Here is a 13,493-nt window from a genome sequence, read left to right as displayed (position 1 = left end):
AACCCGTGGAATGGGTACCATGCAATATGACTTCAAAGGGTCTTCATTTGCTCACCGAACCTCTCCAATCCTATCACTGCTGCGTTTATGCCCCTGTACACATGCTTGATTCTCTTTCGGAGACATAGCAATCCATAGGTTTTACAATACTTACTAGTCAGGTACATTCTTAGGCATTTAATATGCGGTGTTGAGTCCATTTCGTTGAGCAAGGAGTAGCTCTTGTCTATTCCATATTTGACTTAAGGAACTTTATCTGTGCTCATTTCAATCTCTGGTTTTATGCAGCACCCCAACTCACCTTTCCCCTTAAGCAAGCATAAGTTGGTTTTCTAAATTTGAGACCCTGTTGTGTTCTGTAATTCAGTTCCTGTGTAGCCAAGTTTACATTCCATGTATTACTGATATCTTATGATGTTTCTTTTTCTGTGTCACTTATTTCAGTTAGAATCATCATACCTGAATCCACTCATTGTGATGCTAAGGGCCTGATGACATAGATTTCATTGCTGAGTGATATTGCTTTGTAAGTAAATACCACAACTTCTTTATCCATTTTTCACTTTCTGCGATGTTGAACTTGTACTGTAAACGAGGTTGTTGTAAACAGAGGCGTCCCAAACTTTGGGGTGGCTGTGTCTTTTTGATTTTAATTTCCCTAAGCTATAGGACCATAAGTGGCAGTGCCCTAGGCTCTGTTGCTTTGTTTTTTAGATGTTTCAGGAAACACCATACACTTCTCCGGAGTGTCTGTTGGCAATTTACATCCCGCCCATCAGCATAACAAGGCTCCCAGTTCTCCATGGCCTGTCCTGCCTTTCTGGATTTTACACTTTTTTCAGATGGCCCTTTTGACCGGGGGGAAGTGAGACTTCATTGTAGTGCAGATTTCCTTTGCAAGCTTGCTTGGTTGGCCAAAAAGGGCGTATGCGTTTTTTCCTGAATATATTCAGGAAAAAACGCATACGCCCTTTTTGGCCAAGTGCATCATTGTGGACGTTCTGCCTCTTTTCCTATGCTTTCAATGCAATTCCAGTCTACCTCCTGAAATCGGTTTCCTGCAATTCTGCCCCGCTTTCAAGTCCTCTGGGCAGCCTTACTTCAGTCTATTTTTGGACGATAGCTGTCATTTATAACTCTGCAGGTTTGTGAATTACAGTGCCCCTGAGCTCCTTTCTTCAACTCGGTTTCTTTTGAGCTGGCCGCAACACCGCAGGATGACTTCAGGCCCTAATCTGGTTCCGGTACGGCACGCTGAGCCTTTGGTTATTTCCTCTTCCTGTTGGGAAATGAGAGTTAAATTTGCCCGTCCAGACACCTCCAGCTAGCCTCTCATTGGTTCTCCCTATTCCTGTTCATCTTCCGCAGAAATTGCAAACTGGGCCAAACAGGAGGTTAAAGGCGCTGACTCTCCAAGTGGGGAGAGTGTTAGTAAAGCGTCTGGAATGTTGCACCCGAGTACCAGGGGAGGAAAACTGAGACATATTTGAACACGTCTCCCGATCACATGGTTGATCATACTCTGGGTTCCACATGCATGTTTTAGCTGAAGGAAGAATACCTAAAACCTGGGTAGTTGAAACCCGTGGAATGGGTACCATGCAATATGACTTCAAAGGGTCTTCATTTGCTCACCGAACCTCTCCAATCCTATCACTGCTGCGTTTATGCCCCTGTACACATGCTTGATTCTCTTTCGGAGACATAGCAATCCATAGGTTTTAAGATACTTACTAGTCAGGTACATTCTTAGGCGTTTAATATGCGGTGTTGAGTCCATTTCGTTGAGCAAGGAGTAGCTCTTGTCTATTCCATATTTGGCTTAAGGAACTTTATTTGTGCTCATTTCAATCTCTGGTTTTATGCAGCACCCCAACTCACCTTTCCCCTTAAGCAAGCATAAGTTGGTTTTCTAAATTTGAGAACCTGTTCTGTTTTGGAATTCAGTTCCTGTGTAGCCAAGTTTACATTCCGTGTATTAGTGATATCTTATGATGTTTCTTTTTCTGTGTGACTTATTTCAGTTAGAATCATCGTACCTGAATCTACTCATTATGCTGCTACGGGCCTGATGACATAGATTTCATTGCTGAGTGATACTGCATTGTACGTAAGTACCACAAGTTCTTTATCCATTTTTCACTTTCTGCGATGTTGAACTTGTACTGTAAACGAGGTTGTTGTAAACAGAGGCGTCCCAAACTTTGGGGTGGCTGTGTCTTTTTGATTTTAATTTCCCTAAGCTATAGGACCATAAGTGGCAGTGCCCTAGGCTCTGTTGCTTTGTTTTTTAGATGTTTCAGGAAACACCATACACTTCTCCCGAGTGTCTGTTGGCAATTTACATCCCGCCCATCAGCATAACAAGGCTCCCAGTTCTCCATGGCCTGTCCTGCCTTTCTGGATTTTACACTTTTTTCAGATGGCCCTTTTGACTGGGGGGAAGTGAGACTTCATTGTAGTGCAGATTTCCTTTGCAAGCTTGCTTGGTTGGCCAAAAAGGGCGTATGCGTTTTTTCCTGAATATATTCAGGAAAAAACGCATACGCCCTTTTTGGCCAAGTGCATCATTGTGGACGTTCTGCCTCTTTTCCTATGCTTTCAATGCAATTCCAGTCTACCTCCTGAAATCGGTTTCCTGCAATTCTGCCCCGCTTTCAAGTCCTCTTGGCAGCCTTACTTCAGTCTATTTTTGGACGATAGCTGTCATTTATAACTCTGCAGGTTTGTGAATTACAGTGCCCCTGAGCTCCTTTCTTCAACTCGCTTTCTTGTGACCTGGCCGCAACACCGCAGGATGGCTTCAGGCCCTAATCTGATTCTGGCATGGCACGCTGAGCCTTTGGTTAATTCCTCTACCTGGTAGGAAATGAGAGTTAAATTTGCCCGTCCAGACACCTCCAGCTAGTCTCCATTGGTTCTCGCTATTCCTGTTCATCTTCCGCAGAAATTGCAAACTGGGCCAAACAGGAGGTTAAAGGGACTGACTCTCCAAGTCGGGAGAGTGTTAGTAAAGCGTCTGGAATGTTGCACCCGAGTACCAGGGTACGAAAACTGAGACATATTTGAACACGTCTCCCGATCACATGGTTGATCATACTCTAGGTTCCACATGCATGTTTTAGATGAAGGAAGAATACCTTAAACCTAGGTAGTTGAAACACGTGGAATGGGTACCATGCAATATGAGTTCAAAGGGTCTTCATTTGCTCACCCAACCTCTCCAATCCTATCACTGCTGCGTTTATGCCCCTGTACACATGCTTGATTCTCTTTTGGAGACATAGCAATCCATAGGTTTTAAGATACTTACAAGTCAGGTACATTCTTAGGCGTTTAATATGCGTTGTTGAGTCCATTTCGTTGAGCAAGGAGTAGCTCTTGTCTATTCCATATTTGGCTTAAGGAACTTTATCTGTGCTCATTTCAATCTCTGGTTTTATGCAGCACCCCAACTCACCTTTACCCTTAAGCAAGCATAAGTTGGTTTTCTAAATTTGAGTCCCTGTTCTGTTCTGTAATTCAGTTCCTGTGTAGCCAAGTTTACATTCCGTGTATTACTGATATCTTATGATGTTTCTTTTTCTGTGTGACTTACTTCAGTTAGAATCATCATACCTGAATCCACTCATTGTGGTGCTAAGGGCCTGATGACACAGATTTCATTGCTGAGTGATATTGCTTTGTAAGTAAATATCACAACTTCTTTATCCATTTTTCACTTTCTGCGATGTTGAACTTGTACTGTAAACGAGGTTCTTGTAAACAGAGCCATTCCAAACTTTGGGGTGGATGTGTCTTTTTGATTTTAATTTCCCTAAGCTATAGGACCATAAGTGGAAGTGCCCTAGGTTCTGTTGCTTTGTTTTTTAGATGTTTCAGGAAACACCATACACTTCTCCCGAGTGTCTGTTGGCAATTTACATCCCGCCCATCAGCATAACAAGGCTCCCAGTTCTCCATGGCCTGTCCTGCCTTTCTGGATTTTACACATTTTTCAGATGGCCCTTTTGACCGAGGGGAAGTGAGACTTCATTGTAGTGCAGATTTCCTTTGCAAGCTTGCTTGGTTGGCCAAAAAGGGCGTATGCGTTTTTTCCTGAATATATTCAGGAAAAAACGCATACGCCCTTTTTGGCCAAGTGCATCATTGTGGACGTTCTGCCTCTTTTCCTATGCTTTCAATGCAATTCCAGTCTACCTCCTGAAATCGGTTTCCTGCAATTCTGCCCCGCTTTCAAGTCCTCTTGGCAGCCTTACTTCAGTATATTTTTGGACGATAGCTGTCATTTATAACTCTGCAGGTTTGTGAATTACAGTGCCCCTGAGCTCCTTTCTTCAACTCGCTTTCTTTTAAGCTGGCCGCAACACCGCAGGATGGCTTCAGGCCCTAATCTGGTTCCGGTACGGCACGCTGAGCCTTTGGTTATTTCCTCTTCCTGGTGGGAAATGAGAGTTAAATTTGCCCGTCCAGACACCTCCAGCTAGCCTCTCATTGGTTCTCGCTATTCCTGTTCATCTTCCGCAGAAATTGCAAACTGGGCCAAACAGGAGGTTAAAGGCGCTGACTCTCCAAGTGGGGAGAGTGTTAGTAAAGCGTCTGGAATGTTGCACCCGAGTACCAGGGGAGGAAAACTGAGACATATTTGAACACGTCTCCCGTTCACATGGTTGATCATACTTGGGTTCCACATGCATGTTTTAGCTGAAGGAAGAATACCTAAAACCTGGAGAGTTGAGACCCGTGGAATGGGTACCATGCAATATGACTTCAAAGGGTCTTCATTTGCTCACCGAACCTCTCCAATCCTATCACTGCTGCGTTTATGCCCCTGTACACATGCTTGATTCTCTTTCGGAGACATAGCAATCCATAGGTTTTAAGATACTTACTAGTCAGGTACATTCTTAGGCGTTTAATATGCGGTGTTGAGTCCATTTCGTTGAGCAAGGAGTAGCTCTTGTCTATTCCATATTTGGCTTAAGGAACTTTATCTGTGCTCATTTCAATCTCTGGTTTTATGCAGCACCCCAACTCACCTTTACCCTTAAGCAAGCATAAGTTGGTTTTCTAAATTTGAGACCCTGTTCTGTTCTGTAATTCAGTTCCTGTGTAGCCAAGTTTACATTCCGTGTATTACTGATAACTTATGATGTTTCATTTTCTGTGTGACTTATTTCAGTTAGAATCATCATACCTGCATCCACTCTTTGTGATGCTAAGGGCCTGATGACACAGATTTCATTGCTGAGTGATACTGCATTGTACGTAAGTACCACAAGTTCTTTATCCATTTTTCACTTTCTGCGATGTTGAACTTGTACTGTAAACGAGGTTGTTGTAAACAGAGGCGTCCCAAACTTTGGGGTGGCTGTGTCTTTTTGATTTTAATTTCCCTAAGCTATAGGACCATAAGTGGCAGTGCCCTAGGCTCTGTTGCTTTGTTTTTTAGATGTTTCAGGAAACACCATACACTTCTCCCGAGTGTCTGTTGGCAATTTACATCCCGCCCATCAGCATAACAAGGCTCCCAGTTCTCCATGGCCTGTCCTGCCTTTCTGGATTTTACACTTTTTTCAGATGGCCCTTTTGACTGGGGGGAAGTGAGACTTCATTGTAGTGCAGATTTCCTTTGCAAGCTTGCTTGGTTGGCCAAAAAGGGCGTATGCGTTTTTTCCTGAATATATTCAGGAAAAAACGCATACGCCCTTTTTGGCCAAGTGCATCATTGTGGACGTTCTGCCTCTTTTCCTATGCTTTCAATGCAATTCCAGTCTACCTCCTGAAATCGGTTTCCTGCAATTCTGCCCCGCTTTCAAGTCCTCTTGGCAGCCTTACTTCAGTCTATTTTTGGACGATAGCTGTCATTTATAACTCTGCAGGTTTGTGAATTACAGTGCCCCTGAGCTCCTTTCTTCAACTCGCTTTCTTGTGACCTGGCCGCAACACCGCAGGATGGCTTCAGGCCCTAATCTGATTCTGGCATGGCACGCTGAGCCTTTGGTTAATTCCTCTACCTGGTAGGAAATGAGAGTTAAATTTGCCCGTCCAGACACCTCCAGCTAGTCTCCATTGGTTCTCGCTATTCCTGTTCATCTTCCGCAGAAATTGCAAACTGGGCCAAACAGGAGGTTAAAGGGACTGACTCTCCAAGTCGGGAGAGTGTTAGTAAAGCGTCTGGAATGTTGCACCCGAGTACCAGGGTACGAAAACTGAGACATATTTGAACACGTCTCCCGATCACATGGTTGATCATACTCTAGGTTCCACATGCATGTTTTAGATGAAGGAAGAATACCTTAAACCTAGGTAGTTGAAACACGTGGAATGGGTACCATGCAATATGAGTTCAAAGGGTCTTCATTTGCTCACCCAACCTCTCCAATCCTATCACTGCTGCGTTTATGCCCCTGTACACATGCTTGATTCTCTTTTGGAGACATAGCAATCCATAGGTTTTAAGATACTTACAAGTCAGGTACATTCTTAGGCGTTTAATATGCGTTGTTGAGTCCATTTCGTTGAGCAAGGAGTAGCTCTTGTCTATTCCATATTTGGCTTAAGGAACTTTATCTGTGCTCATTTCAATCTCTGGTTTTATGCAGCACCCCAACTCACCTTTACCCTTAAGCAAGCATAAGTTGGTTTTCTAAATTTGAGTCCCTGTTCTGTTCTGTAATTCAGTTCCTGTGTAGCCAAGTTTACATTCCGTGTATTACTGATATCTTATGATGTTTCTTTTTCTGTGTGACTTACTTCAGTTAGAATCATCATACCTGAATCCACTCATTGTGGTGCTAAGGGCCTGATGACACAGATTTCATTGCTGAGTGATATTGCTTTGTAAGTAAATATCACAACTTCTTTATCCATTTTTCACTTTCTGCGATGTTGAACTTGTACTGTAAACGAGGTTCTTGTAAACAGAGCCATTCCAAACTTTGGGGTGGATGTGTCTTTTTGATTTTAATTTCCCTAAGCTATAGGACCATAAGTGGAAGTGCCCTAGGTTCTGTTGCTTTGTTTTTTAGATGTTTCAGGAAACACCATACACTTCTCCCGAGTGTCTGTTGGCAATTTACATCCCGCCCATCAGCATAACAAGGCTCCCAGTTCTCCATGGCCTGTCCTGCCTTTCTGGATTTTACACTTTTTTCAGATGGCCCTTTTGACCGAGGGGAAGTGAGACTTCATTGTAGTGCAGATTTCCTTTGCAAGCTTGCTTGGTTGGCCAAAAAGGGCGTATGCGTTTTTTCCTGAATATATTCAGGAAAAAACGCATACGCCCTTTTTGGCCAAGTGCATCATTGTGGACGTTCTGCCTCTTTTCCTATGCTTTCAATGCAATTCCAGTCTACCTCCTGAAATCGGTTTCCTGCAATTCTGCCCCGCTTTCAAGTCCTCTTGGCAGCCTTACTTCAGTCTATTTTTGGACGATAGCTGTCATTTATAACTCTGCAGGTTTGTGAATTACAGTGCCCCTGAGCTCCTTTCTTCAACTCGCTTTCTTGTGACCTGGCCGCAACACCGCAGGATGGCTTCAGGCCCTAATCTGATTCTGGCATGGCACGCTGAGCCTTTGGTTAATTCCTCTTCCTGGTAGGAAATGAGAGTTAAATTTGCCCGTCCAGACACCTCCAGCTAGTCTCCATTGGTTCTCGCTATTCCTGTTCATCTTCCGCAGAAATTGCAAACTGGGCCAAACAGGAGGTTAAAGGGACTGACTCTCCAAGTCGGGAGAGTGTTAGTAAAGCGTCTGGAATGTTGCACCCGAGTACCAGGGGAGGAAAACTGAGACATATTTGAACACGTCTCCCGATCACATGGTTGATCATACTCTAGGTTCCACATGCATGTTTTAGATGAAGGAAGAATACCTTAAACCTAGGTAGTTGAAACCCGTGGAATGGGTACCATGCAATATGAGTTCAAAGGGTCTTCATTTGCTCACCCAACCTCTCCAATCCTATCACTGCTGCGTTTATGCCCCTGTACACATGCTTGATTCTCTTTTGGAGACATAGCAATCCATAGGTTTTAAGATACTTACAAGTCAGGTACATTCTTAGGCGTTTAATATGCGTTGTTGAGTCCATTTCGTTGAGCAAGGAGTAGCTCTTGTCTATTCCATATTTGGCTTAAGGAAATTTATCTGTGCTCATTTCAATCTCTGGTTTTATGCAGCACCCCAACTCACCTTTACCCTTAAGCAAGCATAAGTTGGTTTTCTAAATTTGAGTCCCTGTTCTGTTCTGTAATTCAGTTCCTGTGTAGCCAAGGTTACATTCCGTGTATTACTGATATCTTATGATGTTTCTTTTTCTGTGTGACTTACTTCAGTTAGAATCATCATACCTGAATCCACTCATTGTGCTGCTAAGGGCCTGATGACACAGATTTCATTGCTGAGTGATATTGCTTTGTAAGTAAATACCACAACTTCTTTATCCATTTTTCACTTTCTGCGATGTTGAACTTGTACTGTAAACGAGGTTCTTGTAAACAGAGCCGTTCCAAACTTTGGGGTGGCTGTGTCTTTTTGATTTTAATTTCCCTAAGCTATAGGACCATAAGTGGAAGTGCCCTAGGTTCTGTTGCTTTGTTTTTTAGAAGTTTCAGGAAACACCATACACTTCTCCCGAGTGGTTGTTGGCAATTTACATCCCGCCCATCAGCATAACAAGGCTCCCAGTTCTCCATGGCCTGTCCTGCCTTTCTGGATTTTACACTTTATTCAGATGGCCCTTTTGACCGGGGGGAAGTGAGACTTCATTGTAGTGCAGATTTCCTTTGCAAGCTTGCTTGGTTGGCCAAAAAGGGCGTATGCGTTTTTTCCTGAATATATTCAGGAAAAAACGCATACGCCCTTTTTGGCCAAGTGCATCATTGTGGACGTTCTGCCTCTTTTCCTATGCTTTCAATGCAATTCCAGTCTACCTCCTGAAATCGGTTTCCTGCAATTCTGCCCCGCTTTCAAGTCCTCTTGGCAGCCTTACTTCAGTCTATTTTTGGACGATAGCTGTCATTTATAACTCTGCAGGTTTGTGAATTACAGTGCCCCTGAGCTCCTTTCTTCAACTCGCTTTCTTGTGACCTGGCCGCAACACCGCAGGATGGCTTCAGGCCCTAATCTGATTCTGGCATGGCACGCTGAGCCTTTGGTTAATTCCTCTTCCTGGTAGGAAATGAGAGTTAAATTTGCCCGTCCAAACACCTCCAGCTAGTCTCCATTGGTTCTCGCTATTCCTGTTCATCTTCCGCAGAAATTGCAAACTGGGCCAAACAGGAGGTTAAAGGGACTGACTCTCCAAGTCGGGAGAGTGTTAGTAAAGCGTCTGGAATGTTGCACCCGAGTACCAGGGTACGAAAACTGAGACATATTTGAACACGTCTCCCGATCACATGGTTGATCATACTCTAGGTTCCACATGCATGTTTTAGATGAAGGAAGAATACCTTAAACCTAGGTAGTTGAAACACGTGGAATGGGTACCATGCAATATGAGTTCAAAGGGTCTTCATTTGCTCACCGAACCTCTCCAATCCTATCACTGCTGCGTTTATGCCCCTGTACACATGCTTGATTCTCTTTTGGAGACATAGCAATCCATAGGTTTTAAGATACTTACAAGTCAGGTACATTCTTAGGCATTTAATATGCGTTGTTGAGTCCATTTCGTTGAGCAAGGAGTAGCTCTTGTCTATTCCATATTTGGCTTAAGGAACTTTATCTGTGCTCATTTCAATCTCTGGTTTTATGCAGCACCCCAACTCACCTTTACCCTTAAGCAAGCATAAGTTGGTTTTCTAAATTTGAGTCCCTGTTCTGTTCTGTAATTCAGTTCCTGTGTAGCCAAGTTTACATTCCGTGTATTACTGATATCTTATGATGTTTCTTTTTCTGTGTGACTTACTTCAGTTAGAATCATCATACCTGAATCCACTCATTGTGCTGCTAAGGGCCTGATGACACAGATTTCATTGCTGAGTGAAATTGCTTTGTAAGTAAATACCACAACTTCTTTATCCATTTTTCACTTTCTGCGATGTTGAACTTGTACTGTAAACGAGGTTCTTGTAAACAGAGCCATTCCAAACTTTGGGGTGGCTGTGTCTTTTTGATTTTAATTTCCCTAAGCTATAGGACCATAAGTGGAAGTGCCCTAGGTTCTGTTGCTTTGTTTTTTAGATGTTTCAGGAAACACCATACACTTCTCCCGAGTGGTTGTTGGCAATTTACATCCCGCCCATCAGCATAACAAGGCTCCCAGTTCTCCATGGCCTGTCCTGCCTTTCTGGATTTTACACTTTTTTCAGATGGCCCTTTTGACCGGGGGGAAGTGAGACTTCATTGTAGTGCAGATTTCCTTTGCAAGCTTGCTTGGTTGGCCAAAAAGGACGTATGCGTTTTTTCCTGAATATATTCAGGAAAAAACGCATACGCCCTTTTTGGCCAAGTGCATCATTGTGGACGTTCTGCCTCTTTTCCTATGCTTTCAATGTAATTCCAGTCTACCTCCTGAAATCGGTTTCCTGCAATTCTGCCCCGCTTTCAAGTCCTCTTGGCAGCCTTACTTCAGTATATTTTTGGACAATAGCTGTCATTTATAACTCTGCAGGTTTGTGAATTACAGTGCCCCTGAGCTCCTTTCTTCAACTCGCTTTCTTTTGAGCTGGCCGCAACACCGCAGGATGGCTTCAGGCCTTAATCTGGTTCCGGTACGGCACGCTGAGCCTTTGGTTATTTCCTCTTCCTGGTGGGAAATGAGAGTTAAATTTGCCCGTCCAGACACCTCCAGCTAGCCTCTCATTGGTTCTCGCTATTCCTGTTCATCTTCCGCAGAAATTGCAAACTGGGCCAAACAGGAGGTTAAAGGCGCTGACTCTCCAAGTGGGGAGAGTGTTAGTAAAGCGTCTGGAATGTTGCACCCGAGTACCAGGGGAGGAAAACTGAGACATATTTGAACACGTCTCCCGTTCACATGGTTGATCATACTTGGGTTCCACATGCATGTTTTAGCTGAAGGAAGAATACCTTAAACCTGGAGAGTTGAGACCCGTGGAATGGGTACCATGCAATATGACTTCAAAGGGTCTTCATTTGCTCACCGAACCTCTCCAATCCTATCACTGCTGCGTTTATGCCCCTGTACACATGCTTGATTCTCTTTCGGAGACATAGCAATCCATAGGTTTTAAGATACTTACTAGTCAGGTACATTCTTAGGCGTTTAATATGCGGTGTTGAGTCCATTTCGTTGAGCAAGGAGTAGCTCTTGTCTATTCCATATTTGACTTAAGGAACTTTATCTGTGCTCATTTCAATCTCTGGTTTTATGCAGCACCCCAACTCACCTTTACCCTTAAGCAAGCATAAGTTGGTTTTCTAAATTTGAGACCCTGTTCTGTTCTGTAATTCAGTTCCTGTGTAGCCAAGTTTACATTCCGTGTATTACTGATATCTTATGATGTTTCATTTTCTGTGTGACTTATTTCAGTTAGAATCATCATACCTGCATCCACTCATTGTGATGCTAAGGGCCTGATGACACAGATTTCATTGCTGAGTGATATTGCTTTGTAAGTAAATACCACAACTTCTTTATCCATTTTTCACTTTCTGCGATGTTGAACTTGTACTGTAAACGAGGTTCTTGTAAACAGAGGCGTCCCAAACTTTGGGGTGGCTGTGTCTTTTTGATTTTAATTTCCCTAAGCTATAGGACGATAAGTGGCAGTGCCCTAGGCTCTGTTGCTTTGTTTTTTAGATGTTTCAGGAAACACCATACACTTCTCCCGAGTGTCTGTTGGCAATTTACATCCCGCCCATCAGCATAACAAGGCTCCCAGTTCTCCATGGCCTGTCCTGCCTTTCTGGATTTTACACTTTTTTCAGATGGCCCTTTTGACTGGGTGGAAGTGAGACTTCATTGTAGTGCAGATTTCCTTTGCAAGCTTGCTTGGTTGGCCAAAAAGGGCGTATGCGTTTTTTCCTGAATATATTCAGGAAAAAACGCATACGCCCTTTTTGGCCAAGTGCATCATTGTGGACGTTCTGCCTCTTTTCCTATGCTTTCAATGCAATTCCAGTCTACCTCCTGAAATCGGTTTCCTGCAATTCTGCCCCGCTTTCAAGTCCTCTTGGCAGCCTTACTTCAGTCTATTTTTGGACGATAGCTGTCATTTATAACTCTGCAGGTTTGTGAATTACAGTGCCCCTGAGCTCCTTTCTTCAACTCGCTTTCTTGTGACCTGGCCGCAACACCGCAGGATGGCTTCAGGCCCTAATCTGATTCTGGCATGGCACGCTGAGCCTTTGGTTAATTCCTCTTCCTGGTAGGAAATGAGAGTTAAATTTGCCCGTCCAGACACCTCCAGCTAGTCTCCATTGGTTCTCGCTATTCCTGTTCATCTTCCGCAGAAATTGCAAACTGGGCCAAACAGGAGGTTAAAGGGACTGACTCTCCAAGTCGGGAGAGTGTTAGTAAAGCGTCTGGAATGTTGCACCCGAGTACCAGGGTACGAAAACTGAGACATATTTGAACACGTCTCCCGATCACATGGTTGATCATACTCTAGGTTCCACATGCATGTTTTAGATGAAGGAAGAATACCTTAAACCTAGGTAGTTGAAACACGTGGAATGGGTACCATGCAATATGAGTTCAAAGGGTCTTCATTTGCTCACCCAACATCTCCAATCCTATCACTGCTGCGTTTATGCCCCTGTACACATGCTTGATTCTCTTTTGGAGACATAGCAATCCATAGGTTTAAGATACTTACAAGTCAGGTACATTCTTAGGCGTTTAATATGCGTTGTTGAGTCCATTTCGTTGAGCAAGGAGTAGCTCTTGTCTATTCCATATTTGGCTTAAGGAACTTTATCTGTGCTCATTTCAATCTCTGGTTTTATGCAGCACCCCAACTCACCTTTACCCTTAAGCAAGCATAAGTTGGTTTTCTAAATTTGAGTCCCTGTTCTGTTCTGTAATTCAGTTCCTGTGTAGCCAAGTTTACATTCCGTGTATTACTGATATCTTATGATGTTTCTTTTTCTGTGTGACTTACTTCAGTTAGAATCATCATACCTGAATCCACTCATTGTGGTGCTAAGGGCCTGATGACACAGATTTCATTGCTGAGTGATATTGCTTTGTAAGTAAATACCACAACTTCTTTATCCATTTTTCACTTTCTGCGATGTTGAACTTGTACTGTAAACGAGGTTCTTGTAAACAGAGCCATTCCAAACTTTGGCGTGGCTGTGTCTTTTTGATTTTAATTTCCCTAAGCTATAGGACCATAAGTGGAAGTGCCCTAGGTTCTGTTGCTTTGTTTTTTAGATGTTTCAGGAAACACCATACACTTCTCCCGAGTGGTTGTTGGCAATTTACATCCCGCCCATCAGCATAACAAGGCTCCCAGTTCTCCATGGCCTGTCCTGCCTTTCTGGATTTTACACTTTTTTCAGATGGCCCTTTTGACCGGGG

General features: G+C 43.4%; 1 long non-coding RNA gene across 8 annotated transcripts in view; it reads left to right on the top strand.

Annotated features, from left to right (window-relative positions):
• LOC307189637 overlaps positions 1–13,493 on the top strand; it is a 2,307,304-nt gene that overhangs the window by 1,830,482 nt on the left and 463,329 nt on the right. The window contains exon 11 of one of the 8 annotated variants that reach the window (XR_013829237.1): positions 9,924–10,001. The exons of the other annotated variants lie outside the window; for them this stretch is intronic. This is a non-coding gene — a long non-coding RNA (uncharacterized lncRNA). Of the gene's footprint in view, positions 1–9,923; positions 10,002–13,493 lie in introns of those variants that run through there. 8 annotated transcript variants of the gene reach the window in all.

Source organism: Stenella coeruleoalba, assembly GCF_951394435.1.
Source record: "Stenella coeruleoalba genome assembly, chromosome: 7".
NCBI lineage: Eukaryota > Metazoa > Chordata > Mammalia > Artiodactyla > Delphinidae > Stenella > Stenella coeruleoalba.
The sequence above is the reverse complement of the archived record's forward strand: the minus strand, read 5'-3'. Positions and strand labels throughout refer to the sequence as shown.